The 21,847-nt window shown below is 50.2% G+C and overlaps 1 protein-coding gene across 1 annotated transcript in view; it reads left to right on the plus strand.

Moving 5' to 3' along the window:
* The window catches only part of LOC310639342 (serine/threonine-protein kinase 35), a 31,769-nt gene extending 13,162 nt beyond the window's left edge, over window positions 1–18,607 (plus strand). Inside the window, exon 3 of the mRNA XM_083360996.1 lies at window positions 17,980–18,607. The gene's annotated coding sequence lies outside the window, so the exon portion shown is untranslated. The remainder of the gene's footprint in view (window positions 1–17,979) is intronic.
* Window positions 18,608–21,847: the final 3,240 nt, after the last annotated feature.

The following is a 21,847-nucleotide window of genomic DNA, read 5'->3' on the forward strand; positions in this document are numbered from 1 at the left end:
TCACTTAACGACCGTGGCAAGGAAGGTCGTAACGTGTGGCAAAAACTCACTTAACAAATGTCTCGGTGTAAATTTTGGGCTTAATTGTGTCTGCAAGTTGAGGACTACCTGTGCTGTGAACTCCAGCATATACAGGTAGTCCTCGGCCTACGTCCAGAATGTCTGTTGCGTTGTTAAGTGAGTCGCACCTGATCCTTTATGATCTTTTTTTGTTAGGGATCTGGCTTCCCCCTATTGACTCCCCTTGTCGGAAACCAGCTGGGTGGGTCGCTAATAGCGATCACGTGATCCCAGGATGCTGCAACTGTCATAAATCGTGCCGGTTGTCAAACTCCCAAATGTTGATCAGATGATCATGGGGGGGGTGTTGCGACAGTTGTAGCTGGGAGGACCAGTTGTAAGTCAATTTTAAGTGCCGTTGTAACTTTGAATGCTTGCTAAATGAATGGTTGTGAATTGAAGACTATACAAAAGTAGGTAGCCTGTGACTCAATTGTAATTTAATTGATTACATTGGTGGATAACGAAGATGTGAATGTAGCAAGCTGCATGTGCTTACTGCAGGGGCTTCTTCATTCAAACTTGGCCCTTTTAGGACTCGTGGACTTCAACTCCCAGAATTCCTCAACCAGCGTGCCCCGCTGAGGAATTCTGGGAGTTGGAAGTCCACTGATCATAAAAAGGCCAAGTTTGAAGACCCCCTGGGTTGCATGAAGACAGCGATTTGGTTAATCTGGTTTACGGCTGGGTAAATATGAGGTGTGAAGATTATAGCTAGATACTGTCTATAGCTAGATACTGTAATACAGGGGTCTTCAAACTTGGCCCTTTTAGGACTCGTGGACTTCAACACCCAGAATTCCTCAGCCAGCGTGCCCCGCTGAGGAATTCTGGGAGTTGAAGTCCAGAAGTCCTAAAAGGGCCACGTTTGAAGATCCCCTGGCTGACTGCATATATGCATATACTTTGGCGGGTAAGCCTCTTTGCAGACAAACTGACCCTTGACCTTTTCACCAGAATACCGTGGGGGGGAAAACATTGCCACTTGTAGGTAAGCCAACACACACATGCACACACACACACACACACACACACACACACACAACCACACACCCTTTTCATATATTTTAATTTTCAAAACTATTTTGAAAATCAAAACATGTGAAAATTTTGAGGATTGGCTTACCTACAAGCGGCCACATTTTTTTTTTCTTCATGGTTTATTTTGGTGGGGGGAAAAATGGAGGGTCGCTTAGCTGGGATGTCCTTCCATGTAAATGTATACAGTACTTACTTTTAGACAGCTCTTCCTAAAAGCTTTTCCAACGGCGATTTTGTAGGAAAATCCGTTTTTAAACTCTGCTCAGTCTGTTGGGATATCCCAGTTGGTTAAGGAGGTTTTAAATTGTTTGATCGAGTGGCCCTAAAGCAGGGGTACCCAGCCGTGGCAACTCTTAAGACCTTTTGGACTTCAGCTCCCAGAATTCCCTAGCCAGCCATGCTGGCTAGGGAATTCTGGGAGCTGAAGTCCACAGGTTCTTCAAGCTGCCCGTGGTTGGATCCCCCTGCTGTAAAAGAAGATACCAGAAAAAGACTGACCTATTGTTTGGAAGCCAAGTTAGGTCTTTACTACTACCACTATGAATTTAAGGGTCTTGGCCCAGGTGAAGAACTTTCTGGAACTTTTCCTCTCTTTTCAAAGGCAGGGTGGGTCTTGCTCTTAAGCTGCAGGTGGGAAGGGGGACGCTCCCCAATTTACGACCACAACACTTGTTGTTAAGCAAGGCAGCTGTTACACGAATCGGGGCCCAGCCAAGTTTTACCTTTTTGACCCCTATTCTTAAGCGGCTGTCGCTTTTTTTGCGCTGCCGTTGCAACCTCGGTCACTGAACGAATTGGTTGCAGAACGAGGACTGGCCGTAGCTCCTCCCGGCCAGCGTTGGCGCAACCTGAGCAAAATTTGAAGATGCTGGCTGGGGAGTGTGCTGGGAATTGTAGTCCACGCCTTGCCGTGGTTGACGGAGCGTGGCCGGCCGGCAGAGTCGTGAGGCCGGCCGCGATTGGCCTCACCCACTGCTCACACGCCAAATTCAGCCTGTGTGTGTGTGTTTGTGTGTGTGTGTTTTTCCTTTTGACTTCAAGCATAGCCAGCAAACAACAGCCAGACACGCAGAGGCTCTCTAGAGACATTCCTGGCATAGCGAGATGCTTTCCAAACATCACTGTGTCATGAACAACGGTTCCGGTGCGCTTTTGCGGGCTCTGAAGTAGCACAACACATACTCCCCGGTGCAGCCTGCCGCACTCTCCCGTCAGCCCGTTGTCTTCCTTGGGTTGTGTTGGCTCTGCAATTTTAAATAATTGCCTGTTAGGCAAGCCCTTCCGTGTTGTGCTAACTGAATTTGAGCCTGGGTGGCTAAGGGGAATTCTTCTCTTTTGGAGGCGGTACGCGCTTGCAAATTGGCCCTCAGGAACAACCGTTTTGAGACATCTTCCTTTGTGTGTGTGTGTGTGTGTGTGTGTGTGTGTGTGTGTTTTCCAGCCCTGCTGCTTTGAAGGGAACGGTGGGTGCCCTTAAAAAAGTGCATTTTGCGTTTGGATTCCAAATGTGAAGAATGGAGCATGAAAACAAATGCTTTCCTACAGAGCAGTTTGAAGGATTTTATTCACTAAAAGGGGGGTGGGGTGGGGGGTTTAGCATATTTTTTAATTTTAATTTTAACTGGTTTTTTTTATTTTTCTCAGGGTTTTATTTAATCTTTTTTAATTTGTTTTAATGTTTGTATTGATTTTCTTTTAAATGCCCTGTAAACCGCCCCGAGTCCTTCAGGAAAGGGCGGTATATAAATCTAAATAAAATAAAATAAAATAAAATAAATAAATATTACCCACTAGGCCAGGGGTCTTCAACCTTGGCAACTTTTTAAGACTTGTGGAATTCTGGGAGTTGAAGTCCGCAAGTCTTAAAAGTTGCCAAGTTTGAAGACCCCTGCGCTCGGCTGTCCACCCCTGTGCTAGAAGGAAGAGGAAGAATTCAGAAAAGGATGTCGGATTGCTTGGCCGAAATTTGACAATAGAACCAGTTGCGTGTCGTGGTGAAGGTGCCAGGCTAGAAACCGGGAGACTGAATTCTAGTTTCGCTTTAGGCACAAAAGCAGCTTTAGGCCAATCATCAATAGATGCTGAGTTTTAGTTGTGCCTGGGTGACTTTACGCCAATCACCAGGAGACGGTGGGTTCCAGTCTCGCCTTACGAATGAAAGCGACTGGGTGACTTTGCGCCAATCACCAGGAGACGGTGAGTTCTAGTCTTGCCTTAGGCATGAAAGTCAGTTGGGTAACTGTGGGCCAGTCACCAGGAGATGGTGAGTTCCAGTCTCACCTTAGGAATGAAAGCGGCTGGGTGACTTTGCGCCAATCACCGGGAGACAGAGAGTTCTAGTCCCGCCTTAGGCATGAAAGTCAATTGGGTAACTCTGGGCCAGTCACCAGGAGATGGTGAGTTCCAGTCTCACCTTAGGAATGAAAGCGGCTGGGTGACTTTGCGCCAATCACCGGGAGACAGAGAGTTCTAGTCCCGCCTTAGGCATGAAAGTCAATTGGGTAACTCTGGGCCAGTCACCAGGAGATGGTGAGTTCCAGTCTCACCTTAGGAATGAAAGCGGCTGGGTGACTTTGCGCCAATCGCCGGGAGTTGGGGAGTTCTAGTCCCGCCTTAGGCATGAAAGCCAGTTGGATGACTTTGGGCCAATCATTCTCTCAGCCCAACCCCACCTGACAGAACGGTGCTTGCGGAGAAAACAGGAGGAAGAAGTCAGGATTTTTTTAAAAAAAATGGAATTAGTTAATATTGTGAAATGCAAATATGGGTATATTTTAAGAGGCAGAAGGTCAGGAGCCGAGGGCCATTGAGAGGAAATCCGTGTCATTTCCTTGAAGTGAAAGGACGTCGGGTTGCCTGCCACGGGCTCAACGAAACAGTTGAGGAGGGCTACCTTTACTACCTTTTGTCAGCTGAACCTGTCTCGCTAAGGCCTTTGTCTTCTAGGGTGAAAAACATATTAAATGCTGCCCTACGTTCTTGAAGAGACACCGGGGTCTTCAAACTTGGCCAATTCAAGGCTTGTGGACTTCAACTCCCAGAATCCCTCAGCCAGGCACGCGTGCCTGGCTGAGGGATTTAGGGAGTTGAAGTCCACAAGCCTTGAATTGGCCAAGTTTGAAGACTCTCCTGCCCTAAATAGAGAGCCAGTATGGTCCAGTAGGGACGCGGTGGCTCAGTGGGATAGGACGCTGAGCTTGTCGATCAGAAGGTCAGCAGTTTGGCGGGTCGAATCCCGAGTGCCGCGTAACAGTGAGCGCCTGTTACTCGTCCCAGCTTCTGCCAACCTAGCAGTTCGGAAGCACGTAAAAATGCAAGTAGAAAAATAGGGACCACTCCGGTGGGAAGGTAACAGCGTTCCGTGCGCCTTTGGCGTCTAGTCGGCGGCGGCGGCGGCGGCGGCGTTGTGCCGGGGCCGCCTTAGGCCTCCCTCTCCACCGATTGTTTATTCTCGGCTCCATCAGCGTCCTGGCGGCGGCAGCAATGGCGGCGGCGTCTGCAACAACGCTCCGGTGGTGGCGGTGGCCCTGGTGGCTCAGCGGCGACGCTGTAATCAACTTATTGTTTCCTCTGCTTGCTTTGTTTTTTCTGGATGGCCTGGTACTCTTACTTCTGTTGGTGGCCTCGAGGGTCCCTGGGCTAGCCGGTTAATCCCGGTGGACCCCAGTGGAGCCCAATGGTCCTTTGAAAGATCTATATTTCCCGTGATACCAGTTGTGACTCTGGCTGGTCCCATTGGATTTGTGGACCCAAAAGAACTAGATAATTTGGAAGACCCCAATGACTGCAGAATTGGCCATGATCAACTTTTTCGAAGGACAGAGCAGCGAAGGATTTGGCCACCTAGCAGTGCAGACTTTGATGATGTAATATACGATTCCATCCCTGCCTTCGGACTGTTCTCTATTGCCATTCACATATCGGCCCCAAAGGATTCAGAGTTCCCTGGGTACTGGCCACAGTGAGAGGGTGGCCTGAACTTCATCTGCTGCCCCTAGAGGTGAGAGCTCTAGGGGACATGCTGTACCCAGGATGGATGTTTCGGACCATTCCCCCCCTGGTATAGGCTTTCCAACCGTCGTGAGAGGGCGGTGGTTGGCCTGTCCTGGGGTGACACCCAGCTGAGTGGCAGCGGCTGGGTGGAGGCTCGGGACTTCTATTTGCTCTCTGTTTGGTTCCTCCTTAAATCAACTGATTATGGACTGCCTATATCTGGACTGCTTTATGCCTTGTTTTAGGTACTCCTCTACGGACTTGCTCGCCCTCAGGGGTGCTCCCCCTTCCTGGAGGCGGCCCGCCTTTCCAGCCGAGTATAATCTCGAGGAAGGTCCCATCTATTGGGATCCTGAGAGATGGCCGGGCACGGCTATGGGCCTCCGACGTAAACCTAATAGGAGGTCCTTGATCTGTTTTTTGTCAAAATTTTTTTGGGGGTTAGGGAGGAGGGAGGGTTCTTTTTTTGGTGGTTTGGACGAGGGGGGCAGTCCAACTACCTTTGTTCAGGCTAGTGCTGAGGCTGATCGCGGAGGGGAGGAGCGGGGGTCGGCTGCTTCTGGGGCTCCAGGGCCAGTCGTGGGATTGTCCATTCCCACGACGATAGGGAATGGCAGCAGGTGTAGGAACAGAGGGCCGTATCGGTCTCAGGGAAGGCCTCTCCGCTGTTTACAAGCGGTGAGGCACTCCGACCCTCTGGTTCCGCCCCGAGGTCCCGGGAGTGAGGATGAGCAGCCTCCTGAGCTCCGGCTGGTGTATTTGAATGCCAGGTCGGTCATTAATAAGGCTCCTCTCGTTCGAGACTTGGTCGAGGGTGAGCAGGCTGACCTGGCTTGCATCACGGAGACCTGGTTGGGCCCAGAGGGCGGTGTACCTCTGGTTGATCTTTGCCCACCAGGTTTCCGGGTGCTGCACCGGCCTCGGGCTCAGGGTAGGGGTGGGGGAGTGGCTGTTGTTGTGAGGGAGACCTTGTGTCCGCGGGAGGCCACCGTTCCCCAGACAGTCGGGTGTGAGTCTCTCTTTTTGAGATGCGGCCCTGGTGCGCAGTTGGGCTTGCTGCTGGTGTACCTTTCGCCTAGTCACGCAGCAGCAGCCCTGCCTGAGCTGCTTGATGTCCTCTCTGGGCTGGTGGTTGAGTTCCCGAAACTTATAGTTTTGGGGGACTTCAACCTACCATCGCTGGGAGGATCATCTGAGTTGGCTCGGGAGTTCATGGCTTCCATGACGGCCATGGACCTGACGCAAGTAATTACGGGACCGACTCATGAAGGAGGCCACACCCTTGACCTTGTTTTCTTGTCTGGACGGTGGTTAGATGATCTTGGTGGGGGCTCTCCAATTATTATGCCCCTGTCATGGACCGATCATCATCTCCTGCGGCTGGTCTTCCGTTTTGCCACCCCCCGCCGTGGGGGTTTGGAACCACTCAAATGGTACCGCCCCAGACGCTTAATGGATCCTCAGAGGTTCCAGGCGGCGCTGGGGTCCCCACCTGCCTCCCTCGCTCACAGCTCGGCCGAGGCCTTAGTGGAAGCCTGGGAAAGGACGGCCACTGAGGCCCTTGACCGAGTTGTACCCTTGCGGCCCCTGACCCGGTGCAGATCCCGTCGGGCTCCATGGTTTTCTGCGGAGCTCCGGGAGATGAAGCGTCGGAGACGGGGCCTAGAGAGCGGTTGGAGGGCCAGCCGATCCGAACCCGACCGATTGCGACTAAGAGCCTATATTAGGTCTTATCTCGCTGCAATTAGGGAGGCGAGGTCCAACCACTTCGCCACCCTTATTGCGTCCGCAGATAATCGCCCGGCTGCCCTGTTTAGGGTGACTCGCTCCCTCCTAAATCAGGAGGTGAGGGAGGATCCCTTGCAGGGACGTGCCGAGGAGTTTAACCAACATCTGTCGGACAAAATCGCTCGGATTCGGACCGGTTTGGATTCTGACTGGGCAGAGTCTGACGATCAGGACACGGGTGGTCTTGTCGATATCATCTGGGAGGAGTTTGATTCTGTGACTCCGGAGGAAGTGGACAGGATCATGGGGAGGCTGAGCACCACCACATGTTTACTGGACCCGTGCCCTTCCTGGCTGGTTTATGCAGCCCGGGAGAGGACACGCAGCTGGTTCCAGGCAGTTATATCGGCTTCTTTGAGTGAGGGTATCTTCCCCGCCGTCTTGAAGGAGGCGGTGGTGAGGCCTCTCCTCAAGAAGCCTGCCTTGGACCCAGCTGTATTGAACAACTTTCGTCCTGTCTCCAACCTTCGCTTTCTTGCGAAGGTTGTTGAGAGTGTGGTGGCGCATCAGCTCCCTCTGGTCCTGGATGAAGCGGATTATCTAGACCCGTACCAATCGGGTTTCAGGCCCGGGCACAGCACGGAGACGGCATTGGTCGCGCTGGTGAATGATCTCTGGAGGGCTCGAGACAGGGGGCATTCCTCTGTCTTAGTCCTATTAGACCTCTCGGCGGCTTTCGATACCATCGACCATGGTATCTTGCTGCGGCGTCTCAGGGGACTGGGAGTGGGAGGCACAGTTTTACAGTGGTTCTCCTCCTATCTCTTGGGACGTTCGCAGTCGGTGTTGGCAGGGGGGCAGAGGTCGACCGCGAGGTCTCTCATTTGTGGAGTTCCTCAGGGGTCGGTCCTCTCGCCTCTCCTGTTCAACATCTACATGAAGCCGCTGGGTGAGATCATTCGTGGCTTTGGAGTTGGGTATCATCAGTATGCTGATGATACCCAACTTTTCTTTTCGACCCCAAACCACCCCAGTGATGCCCTCAACGTGATGTCCCGTTGCCTGGAGGCGGTTCGGGTCTGGATGGGGAGGAACAGACTCCAGCTCAACCCCGACAAGACTGAGTGGCTTTGCATACCTTCATCCCGGGTTTACTCGGACATTCCATCTCTAGCTATGGGGGGTGAATCATTACCCCCCGTAGATAGGGCTCGCAACTTGGGGGTCCTCCTAGATTCACGGCTCACCTTGGAAGATCATATAGGAGCCGTGACTAGGGGGGCCTTCGCACAGGTTCGCCTGGTGCGTCAGTTGCGGCCCTATCTTAGCCGGGATGATCTATGCACAGTCACTCATGCGCTCGTGTCCTCTCGTCTGGACTACTGCAACGCTCTCTACATGGGGTTGCCCTTGAGGACCACTCGGAAGCTCCAACTGGTACAGAATGCAGCCGCGAGAGTGGTGTTGGGAGTCTCCCGATACTCCCACGTTACACCTCTGCTCCGTGAGCTGCATTGGTTGCCAGTTGCCTTCCGGGTGAGATTCAAGGTACTGGTAACGGTATTCAAAGCACTCCATGGCATGGGGCCGGAGTACCTCAGGGAACATCTGCTGCCGGCATCAAGCTCCCTGCGCCCTGTGCGTTCCCACAGAGAGGGCCTCCTCAGGGTGCCACCGATCAGAGAATGTCGATTGGTGGCCCCCAGGGGGAGATCCTTCTCTGTGGGCGCTCCGGAGCTGTGGAATCAGCTACCGGTAGAGCTCCGGACGGCGCCCGATCTTCGCTCCTTTCGTCGCGATCTTAAGACATTTCTGTTTGTACAAGCCGGCCTAGCCTGAGGGGGAGTATTGGGGTTGTTTTATCTCTCGCTTTTTAATTTTTTTGGGGGTTTTTAGCGTTGTATTTATATTGTTCTTAACTAGGGCTATTGTTTAATCCTGTTTTAATGTTTGTATTCGCTATTTTATTCTGCCCTGTGAACCGCCCTGAGTCCTCAGGGAGAAGGGCGGTATATAAGTGTTATTAAATTAAAATTAATTAAATTAGTCATGCCGGCCACGTGACCACGGAGACGTCCTCGGACAAGCGCTGGCTCTTCGGCTTTGAAACGGAGATGAGCACCGGCCCCTAGAGTCGGAAACGACTAGCACACGTGTGCGGGGGAACCTTTACCTTTACCTTTATGGTCCAGTAATTAAGGCACCAGGTCAGAAAGCAAGAGGCCGTGAGTTCCAAGGGCCACCAGAGTCTCCAACCTTTCTCGGTTGGTGGACCGGAGGGAAAGGAACAGAGACGCACTTTACGCACGTGCGTGCGCGTGCACACACAAACGGGGCTCACGAGCATGCGTGATGCAAACGCGATGCAAACGGGCCTCCGGGACACTCGCTAGCACCGCCCCATTTTTTATTTTTTGGCGTGCTGTGTCTTGTTTTGGCCGCGCGAGTGGGGGTGAGCACGCCCCTCGGTCGACCCAGCAAGCTGGGGGTGCACAGGTTGGGGTCCCCTGCCCTATATACCCTTTTCAGACAGATAGTTGTCCAATCTCTTCTTTAAAAACCTCCCGGGATGCAGCATTGTAAGTGTGTATCATAAAGTAAGGAGAGGAATAGCAGAATTAACAGGGCTGCAAGGGACCTTGCAGGTCATCTAGTCCAACCCCCTGCTCAGGCAGAAGAAACTCCATACCAGAGGTCCCTGACCTTTTGGGCACCGGGGACCGGTTCCGTGGAGAGAGGTTTTTTTCCGCGGACCGAAGGGTGCGTGGTTTTGAGTGCTACCCGCATCCCGGGGAGGGGGCTTTGCTTGTTTGTGCGGACCGGTTGCTGGCACGCCACGGACCGGTACCGGTCCACGGACCGAGGGTTGGGGACCCCTGTTCTATACCATTTCAGACATATGGCTGTCCAGTCTTTTCTTAAAAATCTCCTTTGAGGAAGCACCCGCATCGTCTATTTCCTTTCTGGTCTCACTTCTGTGGTGACCAAGTTTCATTTTTGTGTCCCTAGTAAGTGTCCGTGTTTGGCAGTTGTACAGAACAGAATAGCAGAGTCGGGAGGGGCCTCAGAGGTCTTCTAGTCCAACCCTCTTCTAAAGCAGGAAAGCCTATACACCAGGGGTGTCAAACTCAATTTCATTGAGGGCCGCATCAGCATTGCGGTTGCCCTCAGGGGGCTGGGTGGGTGTGGCCAGGGTGGGCGTGGCTAGAGTGCGTATGGCCTACTGGGTGGGCGTGGCCAGCTCTACATCGTTCGCTTCAAGGGTGCCTATGGGGGCCTGGGCAGGAGTGGGACAGATCTGAGGGTCTCTAGCAGAAGGAGGGTCTCTGGGCCAGGGCCAAGGCAGTGGGGGCCGTTCCCTCACTGTTTCCAGGATGGCTTTGCGGGCCGCATGAAAGCACTTCGCGGGCCGGATCCGGCCCCCGGGCCTTGTGTTTGACTAACAACAACAATGACAATAATAATAATAACAATAATAATAATAATAATAACAATGATAATGATGATGTTTGAAAGGACCTTGGAGGTCATCTAGTCCAACCCCCTGCTCAGGCAGGAAACCCTATACCATTTCAGACAAATGGCTGTCCAGTCTCTTCTTAAAAACTTCCAGTGTTGGAGCATTCACCACTTCTGGAGGCAGGTTGTTCCACTGGTTAATTGTTCTAACTGTCAGGAAGTTTCTCCTTAGTTCCAGGTTGCTTCTCTCCTTGGTTAGTTTCCATCCGTTGCTTCTTGTCCTGCCTTCAGGGGCTTTGGAGAATAGCTTGACTCCCTCTTCTTTGGGGCAGCCCCTCAGATACTGCTATTATGTCACCCCAGTCCTTCTTTTCTCTAGACTGGCCATACCCAGTTTCTCTTGCCCTTTCATAATCCAAGCATTTCCCTTCTCATTCCCTGTCTTTTTTCTTTTTTTAAAGAGATGCCACGTGCTTTGGACTAATCCCAGTTTGAAAAAAATAAAAACAAAAACGAAGTTTTGCATCCCCAGGACATAACTGTTCCTTTTTAAAAGAGTTACCTGTCCAGACCTTTTTCCCCCCCTCCCCACACCCCCACTTTTCGTAGACATCTGCTTTTTTCCTCCTAGGCGCAAAGATGATTATGGATTATGTAATGAGCGCTCCGTGGCCTGACTTGTTTATAAGGACATCAAAGCTGCAAAGGAATGCTTTTCTTCCTCCCCGGTCCTTTAGGAGCATTGATGTAGCCTTCAATCTCTTTTTTTTTTAATTTCTTTCTCTTTTCTCTCTCTCTCTCCCTCTCTCTCTCTCTCTCTCTGTCTCTGTCTCTCTCTCTCTCTCATGAGAGTCTGTCTGTCTGTCTGTCTCTCTCTCTCTCTCTCCCTCCCTCCCTCCCTCCCTCCCTCCCTCCCTCTCTCTCTCTCTCTTTTGAGCCTGCCCTCCCCACCCAACTTTTCAAACACTCTTCGTCTGCCAGTCGCGATCATTCACGCACCCATAACACGAATGGTGCAGGGTTGCATAACCAACCCGTGCCCTCTGGGGAAAATCTTTCAGAATTCAGGATGCTTCAATGCACGTCCAGTAAACACAAAGGCCAGGAACGTAGCTACCCTTTTGTCTGTTTGTTTCGGGAGGTGGGGGGGCTGGCTTGGCCCTCTGCCCCTATCTCCCCCCCCCCCCTTGGTCACGAGCTGAGTCAGGAATGGGTCTTCTCCGAAAAGCGAAAGAGGGCTACTCCTTATATAACAGAAAGGTGTGTGTGTGTGAGAGAAATACACACACTGGCTGACCCCTTGCGTGCTTCCGAGCAAGAAGACTGCCTTGTTTACACAGACTGGGTTGCCGGTCTGTTAAAAGTACGGCAGCAGCGTTCACTTTCTTTTGAACTCGTGGGAAGCCGGTTCTTTTACCGTCACGGGGTCCCTTGAAGAGCCAGCTGGCCTTGGAGCCAGATTGGCCTGCCTGGCTTACCGTCGGGGTTTGCCCCCCCCTTCTCTGTATTTTCCAGGCGGTCCTCGACTTAAGACCGGGGTTGAGCTCTCCAGGTTTTCTGGCGCTGGGACGCGAAGAGTGGCTAATCGGTGAGAGGTTCGAAATTAAATAAAACTTAAATAAAACTTGAAACTTAAACTTGAAATTGGCTAAGACGGTCAAAGTCCTCGCCCGCCACCGTCTTGTCCTCCCCCCACCCTTTTCTCGTCCCGTATTGAATCGCCAGCCCAGTCCAGCTTCTCCGTTGCGTCTGAGGACACGCGCGGTAAATTCATCAAACGAACAACAACAACAAAAAGCCACCACCCCAGTTTTCTAATGAAGCAGACGTGAACAGGAGCTTCTGGGTTATTGAAGATGGCAGAAGTTGTGGGTGCTCCATCCCGGGAGATTTATAAGAAGAGGCTGGACAGCCACTTGTCTGAAATGGGATAGGGCAGGGGTCTTCAACCTTGGCCCTTGGATGACTTGTGGACTTCAACTCCCAGAATTCCTCAGCCAGGCATTCTGGGAGTTGAAGTCCACAAGTCATCCAAGGGCCAAGGTTGAAAAGCCCTGGTATAGGGTCCCCTGCTTGAGCAGGGGGTTGGACTAGATGACCTCCAAGGTCCCTTCCAGCTCCGTTATTCTATGTACTCTGCTGTCTCTCCACTATAAGCCTTTAAATGTCTTTGGTATGTCTAGTTCCATGAAAACAAGGACCAGGGGTGACATGATAGCAGCCTGCCAGTATCTCAGGGGCTGCCCCAAAGAAGAGGGAGTCAAGCTCTTCTCCAAAGCGCCCGAAGGCAGGACAAGAAGCAACGGATGGAAACTCATCAAGGAGAGAACTAGAACTAAGGAGAAACTTCCCGATAAGAACAATTAATGGAATAGCTTCTCTCCTGTAGTTGCATTGGAAAGAGTCCAGAGAAGAGCAACAAAGATGATCAGGGGACTGGAGGCTAAAACATACAGGGAACGGTTGCTGGAATTGGGTATGTGTAGTTTAACGAAGAGAAGGACGAGGGGTGACATGATAGCAGTCTTCCAATATCTCAGGGGCTGCCCCAAAGAAGAGGAAGTCAAGCTCTTCTCCAAAACGCCCAAAGGCAGGAGAAGAAGCAACGGATGGAAACTCACCAAGGAGAGAAGCAACCTGGAACTAAGGAGAAACTTCCTGACAGTTAGAACAATTAACCAGTGGAACAACCTGCCTCCAGAAGCTGTGAATGCTCCAACACTGGACGTTTTCAAGAAGAGACTGGACAACCATTTGTCTGAAAGGATGTAGGGTTTCCTGCCTGAGCAGAGGGTTGGACTAGATGACCTCCAAGGTCCCTTCAACAACAACATCTTCTTCTTCTTCTTCTTCTTCTTCTTCTTCTTCTTCTTATTATTATTATTATTATTATTATTATTATTATTATTATTATTATTATTATTATTATTGGTTTATCTTGCTCTAGCAGACTCTGTAAAATAGTTGGTCCTGCTCTGCTTTGACGTGATGCTAATTGCGGCGGCCTCAGCAGAATCCTCCCCTCCTCAGGGACCAACTTTGACACTCCCGTAGGTCCCATTTCAGAAACACTCCTGCCAAACCCAGCCAGCAAATTGGAGCACTAGAAAACCCAGTTCTAATTATCGCGTATTTTCAGCCATTGTTTTCTTCGGCGGACTAATTGGGCTTCCCACTGGGGGGTGGGTGGGGGGTGGAGGAGGATCGTCCCAAGAAACTTGCTGACTGAGTTTGGATGCTAGAAGCTAAAAGCCAGCTCAATCTCGGTTTCCCCTCGTGACCCGGGTCCATTAGGAGGCGCAAACTTGGTGAGTTCCCGATGATGTCATGGACTTTGACGCGTCTCGCTCCTCCAGGCCTGGCTGTCAAATGCATGCAAGGCAGTCCTCGGCTAACGACCACGGTGAAGCCCAACCACTTTCCGTTGCTAAGCGAGGCGGTTGTTGAGTGAACCGCCGGAGCTGTTAAATGAGTTAACAGAGTTGTTAAGTGAATCCGCCTTCCCCATTGATTTTGCCTGTCGGAAGGTCGCAAAAGGGCGTGGGTAGGAAATCGCACGACCCTGAGAGACTGCCACCGTCATGAATGTGAGTCGTCGGTCAAGCATCCGAATTTTGTTGAAGTGACCCTGGGGGTGCCGCAATGGTTGTACGTGTGAAACACGGTCTTAGATCACTTTTTTCAGTGACATTGTAGCTCCTCCTCATCCTCCCCCCTCCTCTTCCTCCTCCTCCTCCTCCTCCTCCTCTTCTTCCACAAACCCCAATCCCTTCCAGCACGGATGTTGTTACCTAGTTTGGGTTGTGAAACGTCTTCAAGAAAACCACCCAGCTCAGAGAGCCCCAAGGACCCGGCACTCTTCCTCCCCCTCCTCCTCCTCCTCTTCCTCTTCCTCCTCCTCCACAAGCCATACTCCCTTCTAGCACGGATGACGCTACCTAGTTCGGTAATGAAATCTCTGCAAGAAAACCACCCAGCTCAGAGACCCCCAAGGGCCCGGCACTCTTCTTCCTCTTCCTCCTCCTCCTCCTCCTCCTCCTCCTCCTCCTCCTCCTCCTCCTCCTCCTCCTCCTCCTCTCCACAAGCCATACTCCCTTCTAGCACTGATGACGCTACCTAGTTTGGTAATGAAATCTCTGCAAGAAAACCACCCAGCTCAGAGAGCCCCAAGGGCCCGGCACTCTTCCTCCTCCTCCTCCTCCTCTCCACAAGCCATACTCCCTTCTAGCACTGATGACACTACCTAGTTCGGTAATGAAATCTCTGCAAGAAAACCACCCAGCTCAGAGAGGCCCAAGGGCCCGGCACTAGCACTGATGATGTTCCCTAGCTGGGTGATGAAACATCTGCAAGAAAACCACCCAGCTCAGAGAGCATCAGGGACCCCCACAGTTCAACCCTGAGCTACAGATACTCTCTTCTGTTGCTACCAACGCTGGATTGGTAAATTTAAAATCGAGAAAGCCAGCCTCAGTGGAGAGAGAGAGAGAGAGAGAGAGACCTGTGTGGATTCCCGGGCCGTTTTAGCCTAGTGATCGGATTCTTGAGTGAGAAGTCTGGGTTGGGGTTGTATTTATTTCGTGACCCATCCGTTTGTTTGTTTGTTTGCTTGGCTGTCCTCGGCCTTCTGCGGAGTCTTCTCCGCTTCAAAGGCATCGATGCTCTTCCTCTCCGTGCTTCTTCAGAGTGCTCGACTGGGGTTGGGGTTTGTCCTCTCGTGGTTTACCCGATGCGGTTTTCGGTTCTTCTGCGAATTGGCGGCTGCTTTTCTCCCTTGAAAAACCGCGTCTGCCGTGTTGAGAAGTCAGCGTTTGGGCTGCCGGGGGATTAAATAATTGCTTTGGCCCTCGTAAAGGGAAGTGACTCTCTGGTCTAGAGGACCGGTAGCTACTTTCTCTGCAATGCGACAGTGTCGAAACAGGATAATTAGGAAATTACCAGCTGGTGCCACGGCAGTGATGATGGTCCAAGTCCAATCCGCAAAGCAAACCGGACAGGTCTTGTGAATTAAGCTGGAGTCAGTTCCCTTTAAAGTTCAAGGCGCCGAGAGAGAATAGAATGGAATGGAATGGAACAGAATGCAGAATGGGATGGGATAGGGTAGGATAGGGTAGGATAGGATAGGATTAAGAATAGAATAGAATAGAATAGAATAGAATAGAATAGAATAGAATAGAATAGAATAGAATAGAATAGAATAGAATAGAATAGAATAGACAGATAATAGAAGAGAATAGAAGGGAAAATATGGAATAGAAGAGAATAGATTAGAATAGAGTAGAAAATATGGAATAGAATAGAATAGAAAATATAGAACAGAAAATATGGAATAAAAGAGCCTTGGTGGAGCAGTGGGCGAATGCCTCCTTAAGTAACACCAGCTGCCTGCAATTAGTGCAGGTTCGAGTCCCACCAGGCTCAAGGTTGACTCAGCCTTCCATCCTTCCCAGGTAGGTAAAATGAGGACCCAGATTGTTGGGGGCAATTAAGCTGACTTTGTAATAATGCCGCTTGGGGTGTGTGTGAAAGCCCTAATAAGCAGGCATATACATAGAATGAAGGCTATTGCTAAGCACATTGGTTTGTGCTTAAAATTGTAAGCCGCCCTGAGTCTTCGGAGAAGGGCGGGATATAAATGGGATTAAAAAAGAGAGAGAGAGAGAGAGAGAATAGACTAGAATAAGGTAGAAAATATGGAACAGAATAGAAAAGAATAGAAAAGAAAAGAAAATATGAAATAGAAGAGAATAGAATAGAAAATGTGGAATAGAAGAGAATAGAAAATATGGAAGAGAAGAGAAGAGAATAGAGCTGGAAGGGACCTTGGAGGTCTTCTAGTCCAGCCTCCCCGCTCGAGCAGGAGAAGCTATACCATCTCAGACAATAAACAATTACACTTGCATATGAAAATGTAAATATGAATATGTAAATGTAAATGTGAGCGCCTGTTACTCGTCCCAGCTTCTGCCAACCTAGCAGTTCGAAAGCACGTCAAAATGCAAGTAGAAAAATAGGGACCGCTCCGGTGGGAAGGTAACAGCGTTCCGTGCGCCTTTGGCATCTAGTCATGCCGGCCACGTGACCACGGAGACGTCCTCGGACAAGCGCTGGCTCTTCGGCTTTGAAACGGAGATGAGCACCGGCCCCTAGAGTCGGAAACGACTAGCACGCATGTGCGGGGGATCCTTTACCTTTTACCTTTATGGAAATGAATATGATGCTTACAAGTGTCCACTTATTTGGTGCCGAACCATGAGGTGTCAAATGTTAATTGAAGGAAAGTATACCAAGAACACATGTTTTCTTGCGTGTTCCCAGCGTATGAAATCTTGGTAAGAATTCTGCAAACTTCGGGGTTTGCTTTCTTTGCCCACTAGTGGCTTGCCCTGTCATGGTGGGCGGGTGGGAATATTCTTGGCAGTTCCTTGATTGGGGCATTGAGTACAGTTTGCTTGTTTGTCTGAGTTGGTAGTTCCTTGGTTGGGTTCTTTACTTTTCGATGGCTGGCCCAGTATTAATCTCTGCTTGTCTGGATGTTGATTGCTGCTTGTATATAACAAAGAGCAAAACCCACTCCCTTCTAGCACTGACGATGTTACCTAGTTTGGCAATGAAATGTCTGCAAGAAAACAACCAAGCTCAGAGAGCACCAAGGACCCCACAGTGGTCATCCTCCTCCTCCTCCTCCTCCTCCTCCCAACCCACAGTCCCTTTTAGCATTGATGATGTTACTTAGTTGGGTCATGAATGAATGAGTGAACCTTTATTGTCAAAGTACAACCATGTATACATTGAGATTGGCTGAGCCTCCCTTCGTGCCCCCACCCCCAACTCACAGTGACAACAAACCCTCCATCTTATGGAGAATACCAAGGACCCCACAGTCTTCTTCCTCCTCCTCCTCCTCCTCCTCCTCCCTTCTAGCACTGATGATTTTACCTACTTGGGTCATGAAATGTCTGCAAGAAAACAACCAAGCTCAGAGATCACCAAGGACCCCACAATCTTCCTCCTCCTCCTCCTCCTCCTCCCAACCCAGAGTCCCTTTTAGCATTGATGATGTTACTTAGTTGGGTCATGAATGAATGAGTGAACCTTTATTGTCAAAGTACAACCATGTATACATTGAGATTGGCTGAGCCTCCCTTCGTGCCCCCACCCCCAACTCACAGTGACAACAAACCCTCCATCTTATGGAGAATACCAAGGACCCCACAGTCGTCTTCCTCCTCCTCCTCCTCCTCCTCCTCCTCCTCCTCCTCCTCCTCCTCCTCCCTTCTAGCACTGATGATGTTACCTAGTTGGGTCATGAAATGTCTGCAAGAAAACAACCAAGCTTAGAGAATACCAAGGACCCCACAGTCCTCCTCCTCCTCCTCCTCCTCCTCCTCCTCCTCCTCCTCCTCCTCTCCGCAAACCCGACTCCCTTCTAGCACTGATGATGTTACCTAGTTGGCTCATGAAACGTCTGCAAGAAAACCACCCAGCTCAGAGAGCACCAAGGAACCACCCATCTCAAGGAATTTCAGAAAACCGAGTGTGCTTCTCCACTGGCATTTAAGAATCAGCCAGGTTTAGGCGCTTCAGCGCGCAGTTTCTCCAAAATCCTTTGTTTAACCGATCTCCAGCATAAATTATTTAAAATAGATAAATTTGAGAGCTCCAATAATCTCCTTTTTTCTTTCTTTTTTCCTGCAGGATTTTTTACAGGGACACCTCGAGTCTCCCCGACGAACATGCAAACTGAGAAGAGTCTTGACACGGACGCCAAGTCCTCCGATAACGTGAAGCTTTGAGACTCGTCTGGAAACCCCCCGGACGTTCAAGGAGGGCAGAAACTGCTGCTGCAACCTACTTCATTATAAAACTATATTAAATCCTCTTTTCTTTTCTTTTCTTTTTTCCTTTTTACATTTCCCCCTTCCTTCATTTCCTGCCAGCTTCAGCTTTGCTTATTCATTTGATCTGCGCAGTTCATCCGGAATTCCTGTTTTCACTTGCAACAAAAAGTGGGTGGGCAAAATGATAATTTTCTGTTGCTGCTAATGTTAAAGACCAGAATTCTGGGACAAAATGTACATAAGGATTTCCCCCCCCCCTCTCTCTCTCAATGTCGTTGAGCAGGGTGATATTTAGTTGAGAGTATGAAGATCCTTGACAAAATACTTTCCTTTTTGGGGGGGGGGGGTTTCTGGTTGCTGCTGCTTAGCCCCTAGAAGCTAGAAACACAGTTGGATAAATATTCCTCCTCGCTCCCCTTTTTCGAAATGACCTACATCGGGGGGGACCTGAATGCGTGACATCTGATGGGGATATTTAAGGCAGACACACACACACACTCACACCCACCCCTTTGCAGGTGGCTGCTGAGTAAGAAACTCAGACCTAACCATCACAGGATCCTGTGTTTCTGTGTTCCAAATGTTACAGATCAAGAAAGGGCCCGCGTGGGGTTTAGAAACGATAGTGAGCATCTGTAGAAATGGTCTTTTGTGTAGAAAAATCTATCCTACGTCTGTAGCTAGGGATCAGTTGCTTAATAGCAAGTCCTTGGCTGGCCAAATTCGGACAGCCTGAAATCAAGTGGATAACTTAATATCATTTCCCCCCCCTTAGTTTCGCACTTGATGTGTCTTCCCTTCCCGCAGATGTACAGGCCCTTTCTTAAATCTCTTGGCCTTCTTCAAAGCGAAGAAGTCTCTTTCTCACCACTACAGCCTTGGCGTGTCTACATTTATGCACACCCCAAGATTATTCCCAATTTTAAAAACACTGCCCTAAGTAGCTATCCCCTAAGGCAGGGGTAGGCAACCTTGGCTCTTTGATGACTCGTGGACTTCAACTCCCAGAATTCCTGAGCCAGCTTGGCTGGCTCAGGAATTCTGGGAGTTGAAGTCCACGAGTCATCAAAGAGCCAAGGTTGCCTACCTCTGCCCTAAGATGATCCATCCATAGTTCTTGTAAAGTCTTAGCCAGTTGCTTCTCCTCAGTGACGGGACTCTAAGCTTGACCGGCTGCTTTGAACGATTCTCTTGCTCCTTTAAATCGGCCTTATGTTGGTCTTGCGGTTGCTACTTGTTCCTTCAACAGAAGGAAGACACGGTTGGATCAGGACCGTAAAACTGGGTCCGTATTTTTAGTCTTTCGCCCCTGGGATAAGATGAACCGGGTAATTTGAATTGCTCTACCGAGGTTGTCTCTTAAGATTCTCGAGGATTGGGCGCTGCAATGGATTTGAAATGGATTTACTCTACACAATATTGGCATTCCTCCCTTATGTACAGCCAGGTTTAGATCAGGAATGTCCGTCTCATCGTGGATGTAATGTGGCTTACAAGTTTTTTTCCATTTGCAAAACCTACGAGCTGCTAAAATATTTGCCAAGAGGAACACTGCTGAATGTTTCTGTTATCACCCCAAACTAGCCAGTTTGGGGGGGGTGTAAGAGTGGGACCCAAATTTGAGGTGTTGGCAAGCCCAGTTTGGAACCGGCTTGCCCCTAATTAAGATTTGAGGAGTGTCCCATTTCCCCGTATAGGTCATCTCAAGCCGGTTGTTCAATTCAGCCAGGCATATCCTAGGGCGCAAGCCAAGTTACGTTGCGGGTCAAAAGTCTCGCGAGCTTTTGTGTGGCTCCAGCAAAGGGGTCCCTGGCATTTTTCACTTCTGCACTTTGAGGGATGTTTGTGTGGGTGCGCGCCTACGTAGAGGAAGCCTTGACTTGATCGCAGCTAATGGGCTGTTCCGGCAGACGGTAGCTCGGCAGCTGAACTTAATTGTGGCTTTTGTGGTGATAACAGAATCTTTGAAGACTTGTGGACTTCAACTCCCAGAATGGAGAATTCTGGGAATTGAAGTCCACAGGTCTTCAAAGCTTCCGGACACCCCTGGTTTAGACCTTATTAAAGTGCCTTATTCAAGGATTTTGAAAGCCTGTTGTGAACTAATGGAATTAAGCTAAGGAAAGCCCGCTTTGGGCTGTGAGTCGTGCTTCAGCGTAGCCCCAGTCTCCACATTTGCAATCTTGTCCGCGTCGGTCTTCTTCTCGGTTGCCCACAAAAACCTCTTTAGAGACGGATACATGGCTTCTTGGGTGGACTACCTCCATTGCCAAGGCGTTCCTAGAGGCTGGCAGCGTCTAAGTAGGGTGTCCTCCTAAGATCATTTGCCCTCATTTCCTAAGGACGAGAGCCTCTGCCCGCATCTGGGTGTGATCCTCCTTATTGAACTTAATGGATGCGATTGTGTAGTGTCACAAGCAATAGACCTTATGACCCAAGGCTCCCGGTGTCTGCTGGATTTCAGAGACCAAGTCAGATCTCCCCCACCTTCACTCAGAAGTCTCCCCTAGTCCAGGGGTAGGCCACCTTGGCTCTTTTGTGACTCGTGGACTTCAACTCCCAGAATTCCTGAGCCAGCCACGCTGAGGGGAAAGGGAGAGGTTTCCATGCTGGCTCAGGAATTCTGGGCGTTGAAATCCACGAGTCATAAAGGGGGCCATATTCCGCACCCCTGTTCTGGGCCAAAAACACTCTAGGCTTAACCTCTTTGGCACGGTTGCCTATCAGTATCTCTTCCTCTTCCCCCCACCCCCCATAAGGTTGGAGAACAAGAGGACTTGTCCTCAATATACCCGACTAGTTAAATGTAGCCTTTACAAAGTCCACAGTTGCTGTCATCTCCGTCTGGATTGTGGGACACCATTCCGGGTAGACCCAAGGCATGAAATTCCTGGTTATAAGTCAGGGCTCTTCAGACCTGGCCCTTTTGATGAGCTGTGGACTTCAACTCCCAGAATTCCTCAGCCAGACATGCTGGCTGAGGAATTCTGGGAGTTGAAGTCCACAGGTCATCAAAGGGCCAGGTTTGAAGACCCCTAATCTAATCTCTCTGCAAGTTGGTCACTTTCTAGGCTGTGCCTTCAGCTCCCCAGCTGAACCACGCAGGAGAGGCAGGGACTCAAATCCGAAGGATCTCCAGTTCTTCCTGATCTCGGGCTGAAGAGTTGAGGTACTCCTCGCTGACTTCGTGTTCTCCTAATACTTTTGCTCCCTCAGGTTCCTCCTCTGGGCCATCTCGAAACACTGCCAGAGTCTTTTTAATAGAGCAATAATCTCCTTTTTTTGGTCTGTGTGTGTGTGTGCATGCGCGCGAGAGACAGATTCCAATGTGAAATCTGTTTGTCTTTGCCCTCCTCAACATATTACAGCAGGGGTCTTCAAACGTGGTCCTTTTAGGACTTGTGGACTTCAACTCCCAGAATTCCTTAGCCAGTGCATGCTGGCTGAGGAATTCTGGGAGTTGAAGTCCACAGGTCCTAAAACGACCACGTTTGAAGACCCCTGTATCTAGCTATAAACGGTGCTGTTTGTTTGGATATGAGTTTGCTCAGTTGCCTGGTGGACCTTACTAACTCACAGAAATGTCTGGCCCAAAGAGGCTGTCAAGAAAGGGGTGGATCTGCTTTTCCCATCACCAAATTGTTAAATCTCAAGAGCAACGCTGAAAGTTGTGTTGTGGGCTGGGAACGTTCCTTCAGAAGTAGACTTTTAGCCAGCCCCAGATT

Source organism: Vipera ursinii, assembly GCF_947247035.1.
Source record: "Vipera ursinii genome assembly, chromosome: 3".
Taxonomy (NCBI): domain Eukaryota; kingdom Metazoa; phylum Chordata; class Lepidosauria; order Squamata; family Viperidae; genus Vipera; species Vipera ursinii.